Source organism: Thermobia domestica, chromosome 9 (assembly GCF_964235325.1).
Source record: "Thermobia domestica chromosome 9, izTheDome1.hap1.1, whole genome shotgun sequence".
NCBI classification, from domain to species: Eukaryota; Metazoa; Arthropoda; class Insecta; order Zygentoma; family Lepismatidae; genus Thermobia; species Thermobia domestica.
The window spans coordinates 204,110,618-204,136,699 of record NC_137462.1 but is presented as its reverse complement, the minus strand read 5'-3'; the positions used below and the strand labels follow the sequence as shown (position 1 = coordinate 204,136,699).

Below are 26,082 nucleotides of genomic sequence, written 5' to 3'. Positions count from 1 at the left end.
TCTGAACGGAAGATAAAATTAGTACAAGATTCACATACAGAGTACGGATACAATTTGCAACCATGAAAATGTGTGCTAAAACGGTAACGTTCACGCAACTACAAAGGAATGCGTAAAGAGAAAGGGAGAGATTAATATAAAACTTCTTGGAAAATTGTTCCCATATGCTTACTTATGTAAAATATGTAGATTTATTTTAGTAAATCGGTAAATATGAAGGAAAAAGGTATGCACGTATTAACTTCTGTTCTTTTGTGTATTCATTTAGTGAGTTTCTTGAGCTACAACTTTTTCAATTGAAGTTGTCGATAAATAATAAAGAATTATTTATTTACATGCTGTTACTTTCGCTTATGCGACATCATTGTAAAGCTTCTGGTAGACACAAAAACACAGTCACATTCAGTTCAGTGACAGTTGCTTTAGATAACACGCAACGCTTAGACAACGCTACTTTTACTCCAACTTGTTCCGTTTTTTATACTGATTAAAAAAAATACAGTTGACAGAGATTTCTGATGATGAAGTTTTGAAATTGCTTGTTCTAAAACTATTTATCCTTAAAATAAAAAATAAAAAGCATATAGATGATTATCAGAATATAGAAACACCTGTAGAAAATACAACTCGCATCTTAATACGGCGGGGGCCATCATCAGGCAGCAAAAAGAAGTGTTTTTCGTCGTAGAATTGAAGCATATGAATGGTTTACAGAGCAGTATTGCACCATTCCTCGTGAAATGGAATATAGGTCTATATTGGCTCGTTTATAGAACTTGACCAAAATTTTACTAAAAATGAACTCTGAAATACATTCATATTTGAGAGTAGTATATACTTAATGTAATAAGTACGTAAAACATAGAAATTGCCCAGAAGTCACATTACAAATACTAAATGATATGGATATTAAACGCTGATAAAAAATTCAGAATTATATATATATATATATATCGTTGAAGTTATTTTGCATTGGTATTGTCTTAACTTTTAGACATTCGTTTCTGCAATAAATGTCGTATATCTAGAGATAAAATTACAGTTGCTGTTGTGATAATGAAAGGTGTCCTCTACTCTGCCATAGAAGCGGAATCATTTATAATGTTTCTTTCATGCTTAATTATTTTTCCACATCAGTCCCTTCTTAACTCGAATTGTTGCAAACACATGAAATGTATCTTATCAAATGTTTCTTTCATTGTGTGTTTGAAAATTTTGAGGGTTGTGTTTCTTGTATCTTTCTGTGGATATAAGATTCATAATCTGTGATTGAATTAACCACCCTCACGTATTTGCGTAACTAATTCCATCTGATACGGCGTTGACATGTTACCTTAAGAATACAGAACTTATATTTTTTCTTCGATGCGCATAAGCTCTTCTAGCGATTACAAAGGAACTAAACTAGTTCGTTGTATTCTGTTTAGTTTACAATACTCTATGAACTTGTCGCGGGAGCTCATGTGGTTCGGATCCCACCTTAAGCTGTAGGTCTACGTCTTATATAGCCTCGCTGCTAAAAGATACGCTAAACTGAAAAAGTTTACTTCTCATTGCAGGCTTATTCTTAACCTTAAGAGTGAGTCTATATCGCAGTGAGAAACTCAAGTAGCCTAAATAAAACCTGCTATTGGTTATCGCATTATTGTGTTGTATTGTAAGAAAACAAGATGGTAATTTTTAAAAAGTTGTTTGCATCCATATCGTTTGATTTTTGTTGTTGTTATTATGTTATTTTTAAGACTGTTTACTGTTACGTGTTCTATGTTTTCCAGTAAGCATCACTCGTGTTCTTGAATTTATTATAAGAACTGAATGAAACAGTGTGTTGCATCATTCCTTATTCAGTTTTGTGTGCATTGGTAGACCGTAACAAATAATTAGTTCTTTGCATTTCGTGACATGTGTAAAGTTTGTTTACTTTTTCCTGAGTTGCGATTACAAAGTGAATGACATTGGTTTCCATTTCTTTTACAGGTAAGAGTCAGCAGAAAACTACCATAGTAAAATATTGATAGAAATGTGCTCATGGGAGTTTTGACAAACGGTATGTAGTATTTTTGGATCTATAAAGAAATTTTGATAAGATTTATGTTTGAAAAATGTGTACTAGGTTATAACAACCCTTGTTTTAATATGTACAATGATGTAAAGCAGACAGAATTTACTGTTGTATACAAGCTTATCCTCATTTGAAGGATTTGTTTTTTTTTTTTTGGGGGGGGGGGAATATGTTAACTTCAGAAATGTGTGTTTATGGTATAGTAGTAGAAGTGTCCATTCTTTGCACGGACCAAATAATATACAACACGATAATGAGTTATCTGACACAATGGGCTTCTGAGATCCTCTCTACTTTCTGAGCCTTCAGTACGTGTGATGTCACCGTCGCATTTGCCCAAAAACAAATGTGAGGATGGACGTACTGTAGCTACGATAACACATGTGGCGCATTGTGTCACTAAAATGGTTTCAAAAGAAAAGGCAAGTCAAAAGTGTTAGCTTGTAACATATGTTAAAATTGATTAGTAACAAAGGATGATCTCGTACAGACTTTACAGATACCGGTAGGTACAATTTTTGAATGGTATTATTATTTTTTCTATTACTTTTCTCAGTTCTTCAGCCACACATTAATCCGCGATGGTTCATTGTCCTCTTCAGCCACAATGACATTGTATAATGCACAATGTCCATAATTGACAATGTTACTCAGTCATTCAGTAGTACAGTCGATGCATTTCGTCCACTGGAAAAGTAGTGTGCTCTCATGGGTTGATTTCTTTCTCCTTTTTGGTTCTTGTATGCGGTGGTCAATAGAGAAAGAGTCCGCACCCTCTTCCGTGCTAAAATATGCTCCGATATTCTTTGCTGCCACTTTCCGAAATGCCTGATAAAAACTTCCAAAGATAGTCTAATATAAGTGGTTGATGGTAGCGCTGCGTACCACAGTGGCCTCGTCCAATTTCTTCTTGGGCTGAATATCTATAGCGGTTATCTCTGGTGCGTGGGGTACCTGGTTCCATCCGCAGGAAATTTCTGGTAGACATAGGTTCGTGGGTTTTCTTGGGTACAGCGATTTCCTCCCACATTCTCATTCCACCAAATTCTCCATCATTCACTTGTTTTAATTATCCCCTTAGTCTAAAGGGCATAATCGTGCTACGGCACACAAAGATTTCACTTCATTTTTTAGTTGAATATTGACAAAACTTCGTACACGATTAGATCTGTTGAAGATTATTGGTATACGAAATTTCGTGATGGCTCTAGATGACTCATTTCTATATATATATATATATATATATATATATATATATATATATACATATATATATATATACATATATACAGATAGCCACTGTTGTTTTATATCTTTCATAATCAGTTTGCTCGTCCTGTTTATGCGTATCATGTGTTAAACACTTTATAGGTGTGTGTGTGTGTGTGTGTGTGTGTAGACATACTTAATGATGTGTAGAATGCATTGAAAAGGGATTCCAGATAAAAATCCGATTATATGAATTCATAATCCTTATTCAGGGGAAATATGAACCCTTCGGAGGGAAGGGTGATTTTTCTTGTAAATTTTCTTTCTTCTGTTTCATGTAATCCAGATATTCAGAAAGTGTTTAAGGATTTATTTCCTCCGGGGTGGTGGTGAAATTGCCAGGTTTTCCCTGAATTCATTCCTGACAATGACTAGAAAATTATTTGAACTAAATTATGCAATAGCAAGAGCATCTTCACTGACGGATAGATAGACACGGTAGCAGTTTGACACTTTCGTTGAAAGGGAACATAGCAGTGAGCAGCATTGTTACCATGCATATACATGCTTTTCGTTTTTATAGAAGAGCTGGGTTTCGTGAAATATTACATTTAATGAAAATAATACCTGTTGCATGCTTAGTTTTTGGTGCTCTAAATTGTATGAGAAGAATGAACTGACTTGTGAGTCTTGCTCTTCTGACGTCAGTTTTCGTGAACAACTGTCCTTGAGATGAGATAACGTTAAGTTTATGGTCTAGTTATCCAAATAAGTCCTGCATTGAACCCAAGGGAGAGAGTGATATGATATTGCGTAGTTTACTCTGATGGGTTCCATGGGTAGGTCGGGCTATTAACAGATGAGTTAGCAGATAAATTTGTGTATTATAGTTTAGTAAGGAGGTTAAGGTAATTAAATGGATAATGGATAATAATCGTATTCTTATAAAATTCCATTTAATGTTCGTAGTTGCTACTGAATTTGCTTTTAAAGTAACCAAAAAGGTGGATTACATAAAAGAGCGAGAGCAGTCAGTTTGGTGGAGTAAAGAAAGAATTTGTCTTTTCATTGAAAACTTTAAAAATCTTATCGAAATTTATGCAAAGAACGTGAAACAATACATGCCTAGGGCTGCGATGGCTCAGTGGTAGAGCGCTCACCTCTGGTGTGTGGGATCCTTGGTTCGATCTCTGCTCGCGCCAAGTGAGCTTTGTGGTGGACAAACACTGTGTGCATGAGTTTTATCGGGGTTCTCCCGTTTCCTTCCACTTTCTTCATTCCACCATTTCATTCATTTCTCATCATCACCGTCTCCTTTAATCTAACCGGCAAAATCGTGGGACGTAAAGATTTCATGTCATTTCAATACATACCTGTCGTCCTCCTCCCATCCAAATTGGTTTCATTATCTACGTAGTAAACAGAGATACTCAAACTTGTGAGCCTGGCTTGAGCTCAATAAATGAACGAAACCCCATGTGAGCACTAGTCCAGTACGTGGATAGCGAACTAGAGCCTGAGTCCGAGTGAGCGTGAGCACGATAAAGTAAAAGCATCGGGGAAGATAGCGAGGGTGGTAGAGTGTTGGAGCTGGTTCAGTCTAAGCTCCCGCCAAGAGAGCTTTATGGTGGACAAACACCGTATGCTTAATTTTCCTCGGGGTTGTCCTGTTTGTTCTCACTTGCTTCATTTCATCATTACCATCACCGTTCCCCTTAGCCTCTCTACATAATCATAGGACGTTAAACTTAAATAAATAAATAAAATAAGAAAAAGCAAGATAGCTAGCCCAAACCCTTAGTGAGCGCAGCCGAATGAGGACAATTGGGGCGAGATCGAGCTATCGCAGTTCTTTTTGAGAAAAGTAAGCCTGAGCAAATGTAAAATTAAAATAAATGATATTAATCTTTTCATGACTACTTAGTCGCTGGCAGAACTTGGAATCAAAGATACAAATATTATAACAAATCCTTAGATTATCAAGTAGAAAACGCAGTTGCTGGAAGTTATTTCTTATTGATTGATAATACTGCGAATAGGTCTCAGTACAACATATCTTTCATACCTGGGATTAAGAAAAATACTGAAAGGACGAAAGCAGTAATGATAGAACCAAGGGAAATTATGTGGCAGAACAAGTGGTCAGATTTCGGTATCAAAGAAGTAGTATTAATGAAGATACGAAATGTAAATAGGATAATAATAATAATAATAATAATAATAATAATAATAATAATAATAATAATAATAATAATAATAATAATAATAATAATAGTTAGGAATGGCCAAAGGAATCTTGAGGAAGAAAAGTGTGTTTTCTTCTGAATGAAAGTTGGGGAAAAGGCTTATCAAATGTTTCGTATGTAGTATTGAGCTATGTAGAGCAAAGACGTAAGTAAACCTTACGGATAGGGAAGAAGAATGGTTAGCTTTTCAAAATATAGATGATAGAAGAACGGAAAAATTACTTAGGACGAACTAATAACTAATGAGGAAGTGTAAGGAATAAAAGCAAATTAAAAGAATATTATTGACGTAATCAAGAAGGGTAAAGGAAACTGGTTAGGACATGGTTGAAAAAGTTATATTATAAGGAGCATGGTAAAAAGTATATTAGAAGGAAAACGAGGAAGGAGACGAAAGATTATAATTCATAGTTCATACTTCAGTGAGTTACTCTTACGTCAAGACCAAACAAAATTAGCTTAGGATCGTACTACATAGAAGCTCCTCAATTTGCGGTAAGTGTCCTGTCAACAATACGACTTACTAGAAAGGATAGGAAGAATTAGAGCTCTTTATGGCTTAGTCAGAACTACTCCCAATTTCGATTTCATTCTACAGTTATATCGAATGTTGTAGTTATTTAATTTTCCATATTTCTTCCAAATTAAGACATTTTCAGGAATATCAACTATTGGACAGTATATCGCGAAAGCGTTTAGAAATAAATTGTCGTTTTACACTTCAAATCAGTAATACTCCACAAATGATTACACGATAACTTAATACATGAATATTAATATTGAAAAACTAGTTACCATTTGTACTTTTGATATACCAATGATAAATTTAGTCAAAACTCGATCGGATAACACTCAGAACGTTTCATTCCGTTACCATATGTTCCCTACCATCTCTGGTTTGTATTTTTATAATCTACAGAATTCTTAATAGTGTCCCCTTAATTAAACTCGAACCTTGAGTTAAAGTTGGAGATACCAATTATTGAAAATGTAAAGTTCAGGTACCCGTTTGAAGTTCATAACTTTCGCGTACAAATAAGGAAATACGTTGTTTACAAATCGAGAATTAACTAGAACTGCAAGATATAAAGATTCGGTAGCATTATTTAGTGCAAGAATAATTTATTCTCTATCGAAGTATAATGAAAATATTGTAAACATTATTATTCAGAACATTAACATTAAAATTTTTTTAAAGCACCATTATGCCTGCGAGCTCAGGAATTATACTTCTAAACTCAGGAATTTTTAACTATACTCCAATTGATATATTTATTGAGACCATTAACTATCCTCCAGCTGATAGTAAATAGTAAGCATTTATATGTAGTGCTCCTATAGAAGCATGGCTCTGGCGAAGAAGAGATAATATTTTAATAAATAAATATATTTTTGAACGAACAATGTTAGTTAAGGACATGGGCGGTAATTATGACTGTACTGAGTTAGTTTTTAACATTCTTTTATAAGCAATCAACAAACCATTTAATCATATGCGGAAAGCTCCAGGAATACATGTCAAGTCATTTTTCAAAATTTATTTTAAGAATACTGTATTTTTTTTTTTAATGAAAATTTAAGAACGGAATCGTCCACAAAGTCAATTAATCATTTTCCTTGTTCGAGTGAATAATGGAGGGAAAGCTGATCTGTTGTGAGGGAGTGTTGTTCCGCTAGCAATATGGAATCACATGCACACAAGAGAATGATGGTTAAACTGTCCTGTTAACGTGAAGCTAAATCTGGCTGGATGACGGGACCGCGGCGGAATTTTTGGCACTCATTCTGAAACTAGAGAGAAGAAACAAACGCTTGCTTGAGAGTTGACCCCATTAAAACTGGAAACTTCAAATATTACGAGGAAGTAGAAAATATGCATGAAATCATAGCCTCTGTACCGCACTTCGTGATAGTAGAAAAGAGGTTAGGAGAGGAACAAAACATGGTTGCTCCATCATTATCTGTCATAAATGTACTCAATACTGAATAATAGTATTCAGTAGTTAGTAATTAACAATAAGTTGTGGCCGAGGAATTAACAACATTGAAGACATTCATGGCACGAATTCTTATTAATAGTGAGAGGAGAGTATTTACTAATTGATGTACATTATACGTGCTGTTCCCAAATTAAAACGAAACATGTGCTTAGTATTATGTTATTTTTATTGTAGAAAATATAAATAATTCAAATGGTACGTTCGCAGCAGTGGCGCCGATTTCTGTATAACTTTGGGGAGGCCCAAGCTACACGGTCAGATTTAATCTACATCAAATCAATGGAAATTTTAGTACAAATATGAGTGATCAAAGATAACTTTGGTGGGTCCAGAGGCTTCTCCCCCTAAGATCGGCGCTAATGGTTCAAAATATTTGTTTTCAGAGCTTCTTGCTTTGGCGTTACGAATATAAATTTATCGAAAAAAAATTATGTTGTATGAAACTTATTTACAGTCCGATAAAACTTCATTTGAACTGTTATTAACGAAGTGATCTACTTTTGCAACAAAAATAGTATATATATTTGGTCTAGGAATTAATTCGTGCGGTTGGTACGCACACATTGAAGCTGTAGTACAAACACAAAATACATAAATACCTTAAGAAAAATATTGTCCATCGCTAGCCACCACTTTCGCCCATCTGTCAGGCAATGTACGGATTCCGTGGCGAAAGAAGTCCTCATCCTTGGAAGCGATCCAGTCAGAGACCCATGTTTCGATATCTTCTGAAGAAGTAAACCGCTGTCCAATCAAATCGTTGTTCATGCAATCGAACAAGTAGTAGTCCGAAGGAGCAACGTCTGGTGAATACGGCGGGTGGGGTAAAACTTCCCATCCGACATTTTCTAAATAGGTTTTGACCGGTTTTGCGACATGTGGGCGAGCGTTATCATGTTGAACAATAAGTTTATCATGTCTGTTCTCCCATTCTGGTCGTGTTCTGGCCAGAGCTTGCTTCAAACGCATTAATTGTCGTCGATAACGTTCTCCATTCATAGTTTCACCCGGTTGCAGCAGCTCATAGTACACCACACCTTTCATATCCCACCATATGCACAGCATAACCTTTGCACAGTGAATATCTCGTTTTGGTTGTGATGGACCTGGTTCATCTGGTTTCACCCAGGCCTTTTTTTCGTTTAGGGTTCTCGTAATGGATCCACTTCTCATCACCCGTAATAATTCGATGCAGAAACCCCTTTCTGCTCTGTCGTTGAAGCAGCAATTCGCAAATGGTTTTTCGTCTTTCAACGTCTCCGTCTTTCAATTCATGTGGAACCCAATGTGACATCTTTTGAATCATTCCCATGGCTTTCAAGCGTTTGGAGACTGTTGTTTGATCAACGCCTAATGCTGCTGCAAGTTGTTCCTGCGTTTGACACGAATCCTGCTCGAGCAATGCTGTCAATTCTTCGTCTTGAAATTTTTTTGGCTGTCCAGCTCGCTCTTGGTCTGCCAAGCCGAAATCACCACTTCTAAACCGTGCAAACCACTTCTGACACGTTCGCTCACTAGAGCATGGTCACCATACACTTCCACCAAAATACGATGACTTTCAGTCGCACTTTTCTGCATGTTAAAGTAATGCAGCAGGACACCCCGCAAAAACACTTTATCAGGCACAAATTGCGCCATGTTCACTTAACTACAAACTGGTGTTGTTGACGCTTTAATCCACTGCCCTATACTACGAACGATACGCGATGACAGGGGTTTGCAACACATGTGTGGATACACGGAACTGTGGGACGCTCCGTTCGTTGCGCCATCTCTTGTCCACCCGCACGAATTAATTCCTAGACCAAATATATATATATATATATATATATATATATATATATATATATATATATATATATATATATATATATATATATATATATATATATATATAATCAAGACAGAATGATTCTCTTTTGATGTAACATATAGCCTACTAATAAATGTTAATAAATATATCGGAGCTTGAAAACCCAACCTTTTCCTTCCCGGCGGGAGCTCATGTGGTTCGGATTCCACGTTAATCAGTAGGTCCACGTCTCATATAGCCTCGTTGCTGAAAGGGACGCTAAACTAAAAATCAATCAATCAATCAAACAAGCTTTCCCCTTTAGGTGTATTTAATTCTCAAAACAAAGTAATCTACTACGGACTACACACCTCATTACTGGAGACTGGTGATAGAATTGACGACAGAAATACCTTTGTGTACTTCAACATTATATTGCATTTGGAACTAACCACCTTAATGAAATTTCGAGATGCAATACTTCATTTGTTGTTTTGGAAGCAAGATCATAAGCAAAAGCATGGGATTTTAACACAGTACCTTCTGTATGTGCATACTTGTTTTAAGTTCTGGAAAAAGTTCATAAATGACGCAACTTGTTGCATAGAATTGTCTTGAAATATTCTTTCTGCTAATTCCTTTTGGTTTCCACTGGAAATGGAGAAAGAAAAGCAGTGTTTGGTTAGAACTTTCAGAAAAGTGGAGAAATGAGTTGTATTCGTGTAGCATTTGGCTACAATATCAGTTAAGAAATGAATATTTGTGTGAAATTAACTTGTGTCTCCATCACAAAAAATGAAACGTACACTTCATAGACTAAATAATTCTAATTTCCCGTCTTATAGATTCCGCAGTAAATAGTAAACTCAGTATGGACACATTCAAAACCAGCTTCCAGCAGATAATCTATAGGACAAAGTTAGCACTATAAAATTATAGAATAGTAATAACTGACTACTTTTTCTTTGCGTTGCCTTTCGTTGTTGTTATTATTATTGCTTGTAATATACAAAAAATATTATTCATTTACTTCCTATTCACATAAAGCAGGAAAATATTATTTTCCGATATTGCTGAAAATGCGGTACAAAACTTACAAATTGATACGCAAGTTTAGATATGTTTAGCATTTGCGACTCAAAACCCAAAATTAAATAAGTAAAAATTATTTAAAAAAAAAAATACTTTTCTGTCTTTACCATTTATATAAACTTTTCTTTGTTCAATATTAACATTTCTGCATATCAACTGAATGTGAACAATAGTTCGTTTAATGCTGCTGAATTTACTTCAAGTGGTAGAGCTACGCACTGTGGCATATCCGTATTATTACTTGAAATTATCCACGACTGAGAAGCACTTAAAATTGAAGTTGCAAACAGTGTTATGTTACCAAGAAAATGTTAGCGCATCTAAAATTACACAAATTCGCAGATTTTACTGAAATAGTTGACTGATACATGGTTGCGTATTAATGTAGAAGAAACGCATCTAAAATTTAACTCAGTTATTGTTTGTCCTCTTAAATCATAGATTCTCAAACTTATCAGAACAAATAAATCCTAGCAAGTTTTTAAAGACGTTAAACTGTAATGATAGAAGAATGCAATACGATTTAGCGTATGAAAGAGAAGAGATAGGAGTTCCAGATCCACATATGGTGATTAAATAAATCTCATGAAATAAAAACACAATGGCGGGAACCGAGAGATTCTTGAATGTGGCGCGTGTGTGTGTAATAATTAGTGGTGAATGATGTTGGAATGAGAGTAGGAAACAGGAAGTTTGCAGCCCTCGAGGGAAATGGCAAGTGCTTGTGTGAACTGGGTTGAGGCAATCACATTCTGACCTCTTGGCACTAAGTGCTTGCGTGCGTGAGCATTTAATGTTCATGGAATCTCTGCGTATATTAAAATATAAAAGGTGTAACAGTATGGTTGGAAAGAAGTAATGACATTGAATTATAATTTCAGTTAAATTTTATTTAAGGTCAAGGTTCTATTGAAACTTCTAGTTATTCCCGTCCCTTCTCGGCGCTTCTTTGAGTGTATTATTTCATGTATGTGATGTCTGTCCTAGTGGCCATGAAATTTTTTTTTTTTTTTTTAATATAATGGATCATTGCTTGATTTATGTATAGGATGTTCGGAAACAACAGCAAAAGTTTTCGAATGATGGTTTCGACATCAAAATAAGACAAAAAATAAACTTATCAGGGTTCACCTAGTCTCTGTAAAATGAGTCTGACGAAACCTAAGGATAAATGTGGCATGAGCTTGGTGCAGACTAATGTACCCTTCCGTATAAGCTGAAATGTAGGAAGTGTGGATACTTATTTCCACCCAGCACTTGGGCCTCATATGTTCTACCACTGGCGCTTATTATTATTTGCCTTTACATTTGGTAAAATACCAAGGAATTACCTAATTTGGGAGGTACCCATACGCTGCCCCTGAACCATACCCAAAGGTGCATTACGCTCTCGCCTTTGGTGCGAGCGGTCCCGAGTTCGATTTTCGGTGGAGCACTCGAACGAAAAAAAGCTTTTTTATAAGTGAGTTGAGTTTAACGTCCCGTTCAGCAACGAGGCTATATGAGACGTGGACCTACTGATTAACGTGGAATCCGAACCACATGAGCTCCCGCCGGGACTCGAACCCGGATCTCCCACCCCAAAAAAAGTTTTTTTATGCCAGCCATCCTGACTGAGGTTTCCTGGGATTTCCTCATTCATTCCAGGCAAATGCTGGGATCAATATACAGATCCCAGGCCGCTTCCTTCCCTTTCCTCGGATAGTGTGATCGCCGAGGGACGTCATCCCTCATACGTGACGGGCTAACATGGCTATAGATGCTGAAAGCCCAGAAATCAGTTCCTAATTCCAATTGTGCATTAATAAATCTGCGACAAAAATAATGACTGTTATCCGACATTTCATTCTCTAGTTAAGACTGTTTTCACATTTTTTTTTTTTTTTTTTTTGTTAAATTTGTAGTCAGTTATAGTACGAAGTGAAGCATCTATACATTACTTTTTGTTTTATTTTGGTATTAGAAATTACCTTCCGAAAGTTTTTGGTGTTGTTTACGAACGACTATGTAAGTGTACTCAAAACTCACGACCGATCAGTTTGCACTGTTTGTTGTGTCATTATCTGCAATTTGGAGAAGCAAAATTATTAAGAATTATTTACTTACTTACAAATTACAGAAGAGGCAAACGTTTCATGTTTAGTCTGGTAGGTGGTGTTGCGAGTTATCCAGCACAGTTTCCATTGTACTTTGCCTAGTGTAGAGTTTCTGTGATAGGTATTCCCCAACGAGGCGGGAGCTCATGTGGTTCGGATTCCACGTTAATCAGTAGGTCCACGTCTCATATAGCCTCGCTGCTGAACGGGACGTTAAACTCAAAATCAACTGAACTCAAGGTATTCCCCAAGAACATACGAACAAGAAGACGAAGAAGATTGAAGCAAAATAGCAAGATTACTCCATACAGGCCCGTTTTTATAAATGAGTACACTGGCCACGTGCCCATAAGAGGCTAGGGGGTGCAGGAGAAAAATTAGAAATTACCTTAAACGAAGAAAAAGAACTATTTATAACTACGAAAGATGAGACGCCTCTCTTATTATATATCATGTTTGTATATTATTATAATAATGCACTCGCAGCAGCAAGAGCAATAGATGGTAGTCCACAAGTCGCGGATAAATTTCATATGGAGCTGTGGGGAAAAGTGAATATTTTCAGAGCTAAGGCCGTGCAAAGGCGTGTGAAACAACACAAAAAACTGTGGAGTGCCGGTCCATATCGTCGTAAAGGAACTCACGCACACGTTGTCCAAAAATTCATACTTCACCCATGTACAGTGGATGCGGAAAGGATTCCCTACATGGCATAATTCCCAAATACGCTCCCAGCAGAATTCTCAGATATGCGCAGACGTAAAGGTAAATCCAATCTAATGTATTCAAAGGTAACCCTTGTTGACAGCAGTGAACACGTAATGCATCGGCAGGAAGTCCGAAATTTTACAATGTGAAAAATAAAACAGCATTTAAATACTTTTAGTATAGATGTTGATGGGGAAATATATCAAGTGTGTGTTTATAAAGTGTGCTTCGCGTGTCCAAAAGCGTTCATTCTCTGAAAACTACCTAGTATGACATATTTAAAACACTTCTCGGCAAACAGTTCGAAAACAAAGTGATGACCTATATTTTACATATTTTGTACATACATCTGGGACATACAAGGACGCGAGCACGACAGTTCCTCGTGTTCGAAAGAACCCATAATATATATTCGACGCTTATACGCGAGAAACACACATTGCAGCACATGTTCTCTCGCGCATCTCGTAATATTTGGTTAGGTTAATCAAAGTGAATAAGTACGACATACCACCAAGCAATAGGTAACATCACATGTGTCTTGCAACAAATATTACAAACTTTTGCGAGATTACACCACTCATGTTAGCATAACTTCTTCAGACAATTGTTGAAATACACAGACTTGTGCACAGATAATTTAATTTAAGAAAGAAAAATGAAGGGAAATCTTTTAAGATTCACACTCGATGGTTATATCGGCTAGGCTAAAGGAGGCGGAATTTAATTTTCAACATTAAAGGTTTGGTATAGTAATACATGCTGTAACTTTTATTTATTTTTTTTAAATTCAAGCGTAGAAATTTTATAATGAATTTATTTTAACGTAAGTATATTCTGTTCTAGACTGATAAATACTTCCGCATGTATAGCAGACATATTTCGTTCTTCCTTCCCATACACGCTTTAGAGTTTTATTTCATTCTGGCTTCGTCCTGAATTGTTAACTCATAATCTCTGGCAAATGCTATTTGCATAAATAATTTTCTTAATTATCCTAATACCTGAATTCTAGTTGGTTATATACCGTAGGTTTGGAGAAACACACACACACACACACACACACACACACATATATATATATATATATATATATATATATATATATATATATATATATATATATATATATATATATAATATGGGCGTGTGTGTGTGTGTTTGTGTTTGTTTTTCTCCAAACCTACGGTATATAACCAACTAGAATTCAGAATATATATCGGGTGTTCTAAAAATTGCACCCACGGACCACAGAGCATTATTCTTGCCAGATAGCAGCTACAGTCCATATTGGCACTAGCATCACTTGTTAGTGTTGCAATCGATTTAACTGCTTAACTGCTTGTTGTATTCGTACAATAATGCTAATGGTTCCAAGTTGATCTGAGACGTTGCCACATTGTGAACTTTTGATTCCCCATAGCGGCCCCGGAGGGCATACCATCACATAACATTTTCGTTTTATTTTGGCGTGTAGAATAGTGCTCTGTGGTCCGTGGGCGCCATTTTTAGAACACCCGTAAATAAACTTATTATAATTAAGGCATCAATTGTATTTGTAGATTTTTTTTAAAAAAATATTATTTTCAAATACTAGTTTAAAAGTTTCTAGTAGATTATCTACCGTAAGCTTGGAAAAACTTTATTTAAGGAAATAAATATAGGTAAGGTGTTATGTTTATAAATTCTTATTATTTTAAGTTCAAAGGGTGGTTCGAAAATTTATCTCAGAATAGATCATTGTAGAAAATTGTTGAATAGAATAATTCCGATAGCATAGAACGTAAGTCACGTACAAAGTCTCGTGAGAGCTGAAAAAAGGCATTACTTTCTGTTTTATCGTATGGGAAAATGGAGAGTGACGGACGAGGGAGCATTTGAGAGAGTTGCTTTGTCTCTGCGACTGCAATGTAACCTTGAATTGCAGAAGGAAGCAAGCGAGAGGAAAGAAAGGGTTGGGTTACCTGATGGGAAGATTGGATAACATAACTGTTGGTGGAATGTACGGCTATTTTGAAAAGTGGCTTTAGCATCCTTTCTTCAACTTACTCATTAATGATCATTGCTACATAATCATTTCGGCAGTGATTTATGTAGGTGAAGGAAATAATGAAAAGATGAATTTTTAAATGCTGTTCAATTTAATGAGTTATTGAACTGTGAATTTTATACATTTAAAGGAAGTACTTGAGTTGTTCAAAGTTATTTTGAAGTATTAAGGGCTGTATAAGACGTGAAACTATTACGTTTGGAATTCGAACTACATGTATTCCGACCGGAATCAAATTCTAGTTTCTTTCATCAGTTAGCCTACCTGAAATCTCGCCAGGGTATGTATATATATAATATTGGGTGTTCACATTCGTATGATTAGGATCACAAAGGTGAAGTCAGGTTAATATTGCTATCAAACGAAACCCATTTAATGAAAATTCCTAAATTAAGACCCTTTTATCCATGCATCAAATTAAATATCAGTCTTATCAAGCGCATGAGGGGTCCCTGGTTCGATCCCAGCTCGCGCGAAATGGGCTTTGTGGTGGACAAACACCGTGTTCGTTGGTTTTCTCGGGATTTTCCCGTTTCCTCCCACATTATTCCACCATTGTATTCATTTCTCATCTTCACCGTCTCCTTTAACCTAGCCGGTATAAGCATAGGACGTAAAACTGAAATATTTCATTTCATTTCAATATGGAGAAAATTCTCAAAAATTGCACTCTTGTTAAATTATAATTGCAGTGTTCAAAAGAATGCGAAAATATACTGTTAAATTCAACAAACAGCCGTAATAATCCTGACGTTTTTAATTATTTGAATAAAACTTACTGAGATTTGTAAGATTGTAAAATAATGGGCACCAACAAAGATTTAGGACTCCTTTACTGCATCGTTGGATGCAAAAGCAAAATTTGAAAACAAGGGAAAAAATAAAATATGTATAAACACTTCTCTTTTTGGTAATAGGGATTTAATTTTATATGAAGTGTTCCTGAAATACAAAAAAAAAAAAAAAAAAAAAAAAATGTAAAATCATATTAACATACATTGTCATTAGTAGATTGTTTCCTTCAAGATTAATGATGATCATTTTGATATAAAGTAGTCTTACTGACCTTACGTATTTTGATTTCCTTGCAACTATTTCGTATGCTTAGGCGTTATAGTGCTATGCGAAGCAGTTAGTTGCGTTCGTCGTGTTATTTATAGTCAGTAGAAAAAAGAAAGCTTTTTAACGAAACCCTTGAGGAAAATGATCTTATTGGAAACCCTGAGATCGTGGGGGGAGGGGGGATAGTATTGAGAAGAAAATTTATAGATTTTCTGTAGAGGTTGAAGTTGAACTTCCGTCACTGCCATTACGTGTTTTTCTTTGAAGAATGACGCTCGTCAGTGTGTAAGAAGTGATGTAAGAATTGGTTAAAAAGAATTGCAGTGCAGCGGATGAAGCGATCGTGAAAGATCTTACTTATACTACACAGAAGCGTGTTGTTCTTTATAGATAGCCAGAGAGCAGTCACCTTTTGAAATGATTACTCATCCGGTCCCTCGTGTAGGATTACGTTGGCAAAGCCTCAAGACAGAAATCAACACTGTTGTCTAATTCGGCGGATGTGTGGCGGTGGTAGTTGACGAATCTTGGCAGCGTATTAGAGACTACTCGCTTGTTATGTAAAAAGTGGTACTTGTCTGTCACCGATAACAAAATCAGAATAGCAAATAAGAAAGTACAGGTACGCAATGATTTAAATAATAATAATGATTATAAAATTAGGTGTGTAATATTATGACCTGTGGTTTTTCAGAACTAGTACCTAGTCAGATTTTATTTTTCGAACATTGGATATAACTACCTGAACTGTAAATACAGATTCAAAAATGCTTGTATAATTGAGTTAAATGTTCAGTAACATATACAGATTACTATGGTAGTATCGTATCTAAGACCGAAACGAAATTTAAAGATTGCGAAAATTATGTCACAAAGATAATTTATTCAAAAGTCTCCTGTTTTTCGTGGTGACCGTACATGAAGGTCGACTGGTCATGTATGACTTCATCCAAACATTGATAGAATATATTGGTTGCCGTACAAGATTTAGTTTGGGATAAGGAGTAAGTAATTGTAGAACTCTGGACTATTCGGCATGCCCTTCCGCCACATTAGACCAGATAGTCGTGAGTCTACTTAATATTAGGGATGGGCAAAACCAGTTTCTGTAGAAAAGGAATCGGTTTCCGGAGAACAACGAAACACTATTCTAGTCAGAAATAGAACCAATTAAAAAAAAAAAAAAGGACCGGTTTTGAAGAAAACCGAAACCAGATCCTGTGAAAAACCAAAACCGGTTTCGGTGAAAACCGGGTTTTGGAGAAAACCGAAACCGGTTTAAGTGAAAAAACTTTTTTAAAAAAATTTCAGAAACTGGTTACGGTTTTCCTAAAAACCGAGAAACCTGTTTTTGTGCCCACCACTACTTTATATACATTTACGGGACGAGACGAGAGGAAAGAAAGCTTGTCAAGAATCGAAACGAGACAAGACTTCCACAGAAATTTATAAGATACAATTTTATTTCTCGTTTCGTCTCGTGGACAACACCAAGCACAGTAAAGTTAACTTATTTGATCCACCTGTAGTATGTTCGTGAAGAACACGGTGGCTTAATGGTAGAGAACTCACCTCTCGTGCGAGCGATCCCTGGTTCGATCTGAGGTCATGTGAGTTTGTAATGGAGAACATTGTGTCGGTGGGTTTTTTCGGAGTTTTCGCGTTTTCTCTCACATTCTAATTCCATCAATTCTTTCATGGCTATTTACTTTTATCGATCATCCGTCTCCTTTAGCCTGTAGACATTATCCGTAGGACGTAAAACTATAAATTTCCTTTATGTAGTCTGTTTCACTGGAAGTGAACTTCATATATCTACGTCGCAAATCGATTAGTATGGGAACTGCTTGTCACTTTTGTATATCCATGTAAGAAAGCTGGAGTTATATAACATGTTTATGAGAACTACATTTCATTATTTTTATTTATTTATTTATGTGAATATTCTCCCACGATGGTGAGATGATAGTAATGTGTGAAGTACACAGTAAAAAGAATTTAGCAAGTTAAAATTTAAATACAATAAGAAATGGAAATTTGTTTCTGGTAGGTTACAAAATTTTGTTTCCGCAAATGCGTACAATCCCCGAAACTTTTGAGAGGGACCATTATTAAAATGAAAAAGAAAGAAAAAAACAGAACAGAACTGGCGATACATTATACTCGGAAAGGGTGATTGTAGGAGACTTGTAATAATATTTCGTTGTTTAGCTCGAAAGTCAATTAAATTGAACATGGATTGTGCTCTTTAGTAACTGAGCCTTCAGTGAAAAGTAAATGTTAAAACTTTATGCTTCTTCATTTCTGAAGGATTCTTGTTCGTTGGCTATTGACTTCAAGAACTTTGTCTGCCTCATTGCCAGATAGCGTGAGAAGACTTGACCGCATCCTAGCTGATCCCTAATATGTGAATGTGGAAATCATTAACTCCCAATTGGCTCAGCCTAAAAGCTCTAGCGATACAAAAGTGTTGCCAGTAGTTGTTACTTGGCTAATAGGTGAATCCGAGAACAGAGGCATGGGAAATTTTTCTATCTACCAAAGGAGAGACTGACTCCATTTTGGGTGGAGAACAATACAGAGAGAAGTTGAGCAGCGAGTATAAATAACAAATTTAGCTTTAGGAGGTTCATGCCAAGCGAAAATAAATGAAAAAAAAAAAAAAAAGAGGGAGTGAAACGAATTTGTTTACTTTCGGTTCCAATCGGTTGGTAATCGATTGTCTCCAAGAGTTGGATGTCAGGCGACTATCTTAAGCTACTGCTTTTGAACGAAAGATCCTGTCAGTGCTCAACTATCGTACACAAATGAAAATGCTCATTTTCAATGACAGGATAAAAAGAGGTCGTGGTCACAGTGCCAAGCTTGGCAACTGAAGCTACACATGGTTCTCTCATTGGGACTCGGACACTCACGATTCTGAGATAACTTGAGTGACTTCACTGATTTGTTGCCAAAAGAGGCGTTGCTCTTTTTTTTTCATAAAACGAATGTTAACGTGTAGTTAGGGTCTATTATTAACGATCTTACGTGAGTAGTCAGAAAATTCCTCACGCATCTTAAACGTTCTTTCTCTGTGTGTTTTTTTTTTTTATGGTCTTAATGTATTTGTAGCTTTTTTTTTTCTTTCAAAATATGAAAATGCATTTCAGGGAGATAAACACCCATTCGCAGATCGTAAAATATTTGAATTTATGCATTAAAAGTTAGGCTAAGTTAAAATCATTAGATGAGAGTTTTGTTTGTTTCTGTTGTGGCAAATTTTTAATACTCACACTATCGGTGTACAGCTTCCATAGCTCTTATCAAATTCACTAAAAAAGTAGGGTAAGGCTGTTCCTATGCCCCATAGTTATTATTAATAATATTATTTTAAAACGAAATCATAATAAGTAGATCAAAGATTGGTTGGTTCATTTGAAGTTTAGCGTCCCATTCAGCACCGAAGCTATATGAACGTGGACTTGCAGCTTAATGATAGAACGTGCAACGTCCTTCCGGTTGTGTACTTCAGCAGGACAGAAAGTTCTCAGGAACTCGAGTGTTAACGCAGAAAAAATCATGTTGGTATGACTAGCAGGACGGCGGCTCTGTACGAAAGTCCTTCCGAAAGAGCCTTCCGGAAGGACGTATACTTGTACGTTTTATTATTAATGTGGGATCCGAACTATATAAACTCCTACCGGGGTCTCCTGCGCCTTCGGCGCGTACGCTAAACCTGCTCGCCCCTTACCCGAGCTACGGCTCTGGTAACTATTCTAAATATACAGCAATCTATTCTACAGTTGCTAAACGGATAAGAGATAACACAAGTACTTATATATTTAAAAAGTAGTTGTATTTAAGGTAAAGTATTTTTTTATCTTAAAAAGATACTTTAACTTCCAAGCAATTTATTATTATGAACAAATGTACTATCCAATGTAATGTAGCATGGTGCATGAATACCGTCACTGTTAGAACAAATGCTATGCGGGAAAGAAAACAGGAGAGTGAATTAGTTGCCGCCTTTCATATTAATTCATAATTTGCAGTATTACGGTCACGGCGAATTTCCATGTATTAAGTTTTCTCTGCAATTATTTCTAAACCTATATCCCTACAGGCATTTAATAAAACCTCTGCGTTTCTTTCTGTTGTCCTCATATCATCATCTATCAGATTCACATCATCAACATACGCTATAATCTGGTGAGTACCATTCAGCTCTAGGCCCTGATTGCCATATTTTCCTTATAATGTATTTCAGAACAAAATTAAATAATAATGATCACAATGCATCTCATTGTTTAGGCCATTCTCGACGTGAAAACTCGTGAAAAAATACTTTCACACTCGAACTTTACTGTGGAACTCGTTTAAACATATCTTAATTTATCTAACTAACTACTTCGGTTTACCAAATTGAGTGAGAATGTTGTATAATGTTAACCTCCTAACTGAGTCTTAGGATTTTCTAAAATCAATAAATAATGTACCAGGGTATTGCATTTCCCTTTCTTTTCGGTTGTTTGACGAATAGTAAATATCTGGTCAATAGTTGATCGATTTCACCTAAATATTTCCTTTTTTCGTTGATATCTCTTTTACCGTCACGGATACCAGGTGGTGATCATAGTTTCTTTAAACGACTGAACAATTCTACTAGACTGTCTCCTTGTATCTACTCATCATTATTATTATTAGCAGGTCACGTGCCGCAACTGAGAAGCTTCCATGCTCCACAGACTTCCGCTAATTTCTTCGTCTTCACGTACAATTTTTCTATTTTGATATCATCCATCAGTTGCAGCCTGCTTCGCCCCTCCGTCTCTTTCCTGCCACCATACACCCTATCGCGTGTCTCATAAATTGTATCTACAAATGCTGATAAATGTGATTATATGGTTTTCATGTGGTGAGGTCCAAGTATATTTATAAATGTTGCGAAGTTCACAAGCCTAATGCCGTTATCATTCTGTCCTTATGCAGGCTTTGTTCCCTATAGTCGGTTAGAAAATATCTTCTCGTCCTACCTTCGCATTGAAATTCCCTAATAGCATTTTGATATGACATCGCGGGAGTTGATCAAGTACACGTTCTTCTTCGTAAAATCTATTCTTTACGTCTCATCCTTGTCTAAAAAAGAAAGTTCTGTCAACAAATTTAATACGTCCAATTACTGATATTTCGTTTCTGAACGAAAATCCGTGTTCCTGGTTGGTGATATTTATTCTTTCCCCATAAGAGAACGTAAAATTTCCGAATTTTACTGCTACCTTTCCTTCTCATCTAACTTTCTGAGCTCCCACTAGTTCCATCCTAAATTTCTCTAGCTCACTTGTTAAAATTTTAATGCCGTATAGGCTTCTTACATTGCATGTTCCAAATCTCTTGTTCGTTTTACTTGCTGGGGTCGTGCCAACTGGTACGAGGCTTCTCTGAATGTTTGTAAGCAAGTACACCCCCCTCTTTTAATACAAGGTGAGGTTGTTAGCCTCACACTAAACCTCTAAACCGGAGGACCAACCCTTTTCATCCGTCCGCAACTGTTTATTCAGTATATTCCCAGCTAACCTTTGTATCTAGGGACCTTCATCTCGATCCGTAATCTAAGACTAATAGAAACGCACATATTGAAATGCATTGAAAATTCGTGTTCAATAAATGACAGTTACGTACATAGTAATTGGCAATCACATTATACGTATTAAATATGACAAAATTAGCTTTTCCATACATTAAGTTATCATGTGATATCAGAATAAGACTAGATCAAAGGAAAACAAAAATCATGCAGTAAAATAGTTAAATTCATGAAAAGACAATGAATAATGGTTTACTAAAAGTGAGCACATGAACTTATTCAGCAATGGAATTAGATCAACTACCATCATATCTCATACGCAAAAGCTGCGCATAAGTAGAAGGTGAACATTATTATTGCAAGAGGTAAATTTGTTACTACAGATTGAGAATAGGGAGTTCACCATATGGTGAAACTTGTATAATATAACATAGCACCTTTTAAATTCTTCTTATGTTCAATTAACGTCGTTTTATTATTATTACCAGGTATTGTTTTATATTTATTTTTAAATCGTAGTATAACTTCATTTAAAATGTTGATAATAGATAATATTACTATTTCTATATATATTTTTTCCTTTTATGAAGCTTTGATTATCTTCTTGATGGTTATTATTATTATTATTATTATTATTATTATTATTATTATTATTAAATCTTTTCTCATATTTATGCTTAATATTGTGTATGAAGTTTGTGATCTCAATCATGTATACGACATACGTATTTCATATTGCTTTAGTATTAGGTGTGCGTGGTCTCATTATAATACCTGGAAGTTATGCATATTTTATTTTTGAAATGCTAATTGGAATATATTTAAATACTAGCAGTTGTCTATTGCACTGTGCGTTATGAGATTGTGAAAACACCCTTTGCAGTTCACTGGAATACTTAAAACATTGGTACTAGTAAAATTTATTATTACCAGAGATTTTCTTTTTAAACACTCAGTGATGTTGACATACTAAATTTTGGTGTAATGAACATAGAAATTGATCGTAACATAATTTGTCAATGGCAAATAATTTTAAACGGTAATTTGAGTAAATATCTTTCTAGTTATATCATTATACAGCGCACGAACCTGCAGTGACAGGAATACCCCCCTGGATATCCTGTATTCACAAATTCATTTTTATTCTGTAATCTTCTTTTTATATCTTTGCGTATTACTTGCAAACCGAATATTTTCTATGTATTTTGATTATATGATAATTTGTTTATTCTATCATTAATTTGTGTATATTTATTACGTTGTAACAAGAATATGTTTTATTATTTTTAATTTAGAATTTGTATGCTTAGAATTTAAGGTTTTGGAATGTATAAAAGGTAGGATATGATGCTTTAGTTTTTTGTTTTTTAATATCAACACTCCCAGTTTACCCGTAAAAATGTAATAAATAAATAATGGCCATGTTTTTTTTTTTAAATATTGAGTTAGAACTGGACAATCTACGCAAAATTTGCAATCGATCAGTGAAAACGTCATCTTTCTAGAGCCTGTAGTTTCCGAGATCTCACTGTCGAAAGGATTGGCCACAAACATATAAACGTCCACAAACGTATAGTTTAAAAAACTCCAGAGATGGCAGCACGATTCATTTGCATTTATTTCGCAGAAGGCTTATTAAAATGCAAAGGCTTCGAACAATAATTTAAAAGGATAAACTTTGTGAAAAAGATCTCTTTAAGTAATTTATTTGAAGTACACTTTTTAAAAATATTTGTCTTTGTTACAAACGTGAAATCACAAATAACCGTAAATCAAAGGTTTGAAATCAAAAGTTATAGGTTGGAGCTCAGTCCCTCTTGTAGCATTTTAATAGATAGATAATTGCTATTTATTGTGGTAGAATATTGTGACCAGAAGAGTAAGTAGTAACAATTGAAATCTGTATAACCTTGGCTCATGTAGTGTCAATAGTTTCTGGTTTATTTGACGGGGTTCTAATGGTGAATAAATTGTGGCGATCCTCATGACCTATTGTTCGCGGACTGTAAATTAGATATTGCTGAATTAGAGGGTTAAGGGGAAGTTCTGTACGATATCGGTAATCACGTTACTACAGGAAAGATTTCAATTACCTTGGCGCCTACAATGTCCGTCAACCCACCATACGTAACTTCTTTACTGGTTGCCTAACCGTTCTTTAGATCTGCAACAATGTTAATCTTATGGGCTCGAAACGGCCTCTAAAATGTTGAATAAAACAATAATGACACAGTTTTTGAAAATTTAAATGAGAACTGGATAATCTACACAAAATTTGGAATCGACCAGTGAAAAGGGCATGTTTCTAGCACTTGTGGTTTTCGAGATCTCATTGTCGAAAGGATTGGAGACAAACCTATAAACCTAGCATTTTAATATATAGACTAGCTGAACCTGCGCTCTCTACACAGCGCATCATTCACATATGAGCATGAATCTCCTTGTTATTCCTCACATCTGTACTAGTGCTGTCGAAATCGGTTTTTGAAAAAACCGAAAACCGGTTTTTGAAAAAAGTGAAATTTCATAAAACCGAAATGTCGGTTTTGAAAACCGCTTTTGCGGTTTCGGTTTTGAAAACCGCATTTGCGGTTTCGGTTTTGAAAACCGCATTTGCGGTTTCGGTTTTGAAAACCGCTTCTGCGGTTTCGGTTTCGAAAACCGCTTTTGCGGTTTCGGTTTTGAAAACCGCACTTGCGGTTTCGGTTTTGAAAACCGCATTTGCGGTTTCGGTTTTGAAAACCGCATTTGCGGTTTCGGTTTTGAAAACCGCATTTGCGGTTTTCGGTTTTCAGAAAATCGGTTTTCTGAAAAACCGCAAATGTCACAAAAATTCTACAGCACTAATATCAAGTAACGACGAGAAAACAGCAAAGAATCTTTCCCCACACCGGCTCTCAGTTGCCAGATGGAGGGAAATTTCCCTCGGCGGCTTAGGGAAAAATGATCAAAATTTGTAGAAGGAAAAGAAGGTATTTTTTCTTAAAATGTCCTAAAGTGTAGGGAAATTCTATACTTTTACAATTGGCAGAATAAAAAAAAAAAAAAAAATAAGCTGCAATTTCTCAAAGAGGCACGGCTATCGTTATTGGGAAGTAAAAAGATACAGAATAAAATATGATCGGTGTTTCCGTCTAGTATAAACTATTGCAGGTGTCTGGGACTTGCGATAAGAAGCCAGTCGACACATGCAAAACCACAACATTCACATTTATCGGAGTGGCAACAAATCAACAATAAAATTGTGTATTGCGATAGAGATTTTCTTTCTTTCTTTTCTCTTTCTTTATATTAAGAAAGGGAGGTGGTGCCTTTTTGTTAACAAAAGAAAGAGTGGCAGTACTATTTTTAAAAATATGGGGAGAGAGTAATAATAATATAAAAGATGTCAGTTTAAGTGGATGATATTTCAAATTGAATTTCATGAGTTGCATGTGTAGTGATCTTAAATAGGGATATACCTTATTTCTATTGAGTGTTGGCTTATTACCCTATTTTAGCGGGTACCACCCGATTTTCAGGTTATATATTCGTCCCTCGCTTAAACATATCTTAATCACGAAAAACCACCCGCTTTTTGGGATTGGAGAAAATCTAAGAAAACTTAGTTGATAAAGTGTTGGTATGATATATTCCCCGTAAACCGGTACACCTTTGACAATCTCAATCGCGATTGAGTTAAATTTGGACTCGCGCTCAGGCTCAAGCTCTGGGCTATCTGAGCAGTGCGCGTGTGCAGAATCATTTGCTAATAAGAGATCTGCTCTAATGCACAATGGTTTTCTTTGTATAGTTCATGTGTTTTCTATGTAATGTATTGGAGGTTCTATACGAATGAATATTCGTTTGTACACCGGTGTAGATGTTGTAACAAACATACTTGAATTATTCATACCTTCACAAGCTACAAGAATGCGGAACGACAATTTCAAGTGTAACTTTAAAGACTCTTATAGAAGCGAATTTACGTTTCTTAGCCAGGGCAGAACTCAGTTTGAACCAAAATGTACAATCTGGAAAACTGTTTCGTTTGAAAAGTAGGATGCAGGGAAGCAAATTGAACCTCCCCTGATTTTTATATATTTTGTAAACTAGATCACGAGGAATACGAATCTGAAGGCGTTTTGACATTCCGACCTCCGGAACTCGAGATATTAAAACTTAAAGTTTAATATAGACGCTATATGAAAAAAACACAA

General features: G+C 35.6%; 1 protein-coding gene and 1 long non-coding RNA gene across 6 annotated transcripts in view; both read left to right on the top strand.

The window, feature by feature from the left end:
* Actn (alpha actinin) overlaps positions 1-26,082 on the top strand; it is a 183,431-nt gene that overhangs the window by 80,443 nt on the left and 76,906 nt on the right. The window lies entirely within an intron of this gene.
* LOC145694223 (uncharacterized) overlaps positions 1-26,082 on the top strand; it is a 66,553-nt gene that overhangs the window by 17,172 nt on the left and 23,299 nt on the right. The window contains exon 2 of the long non-coding RNA XR_014132967.1: positions 1,978-2,047. This is a non-coding gene — a long non-coding RNA (uncharacterized LOC145694223). The remainder of the gene's footprint in view (positions 1-1,977; positions 2,048-26,082) is intronic.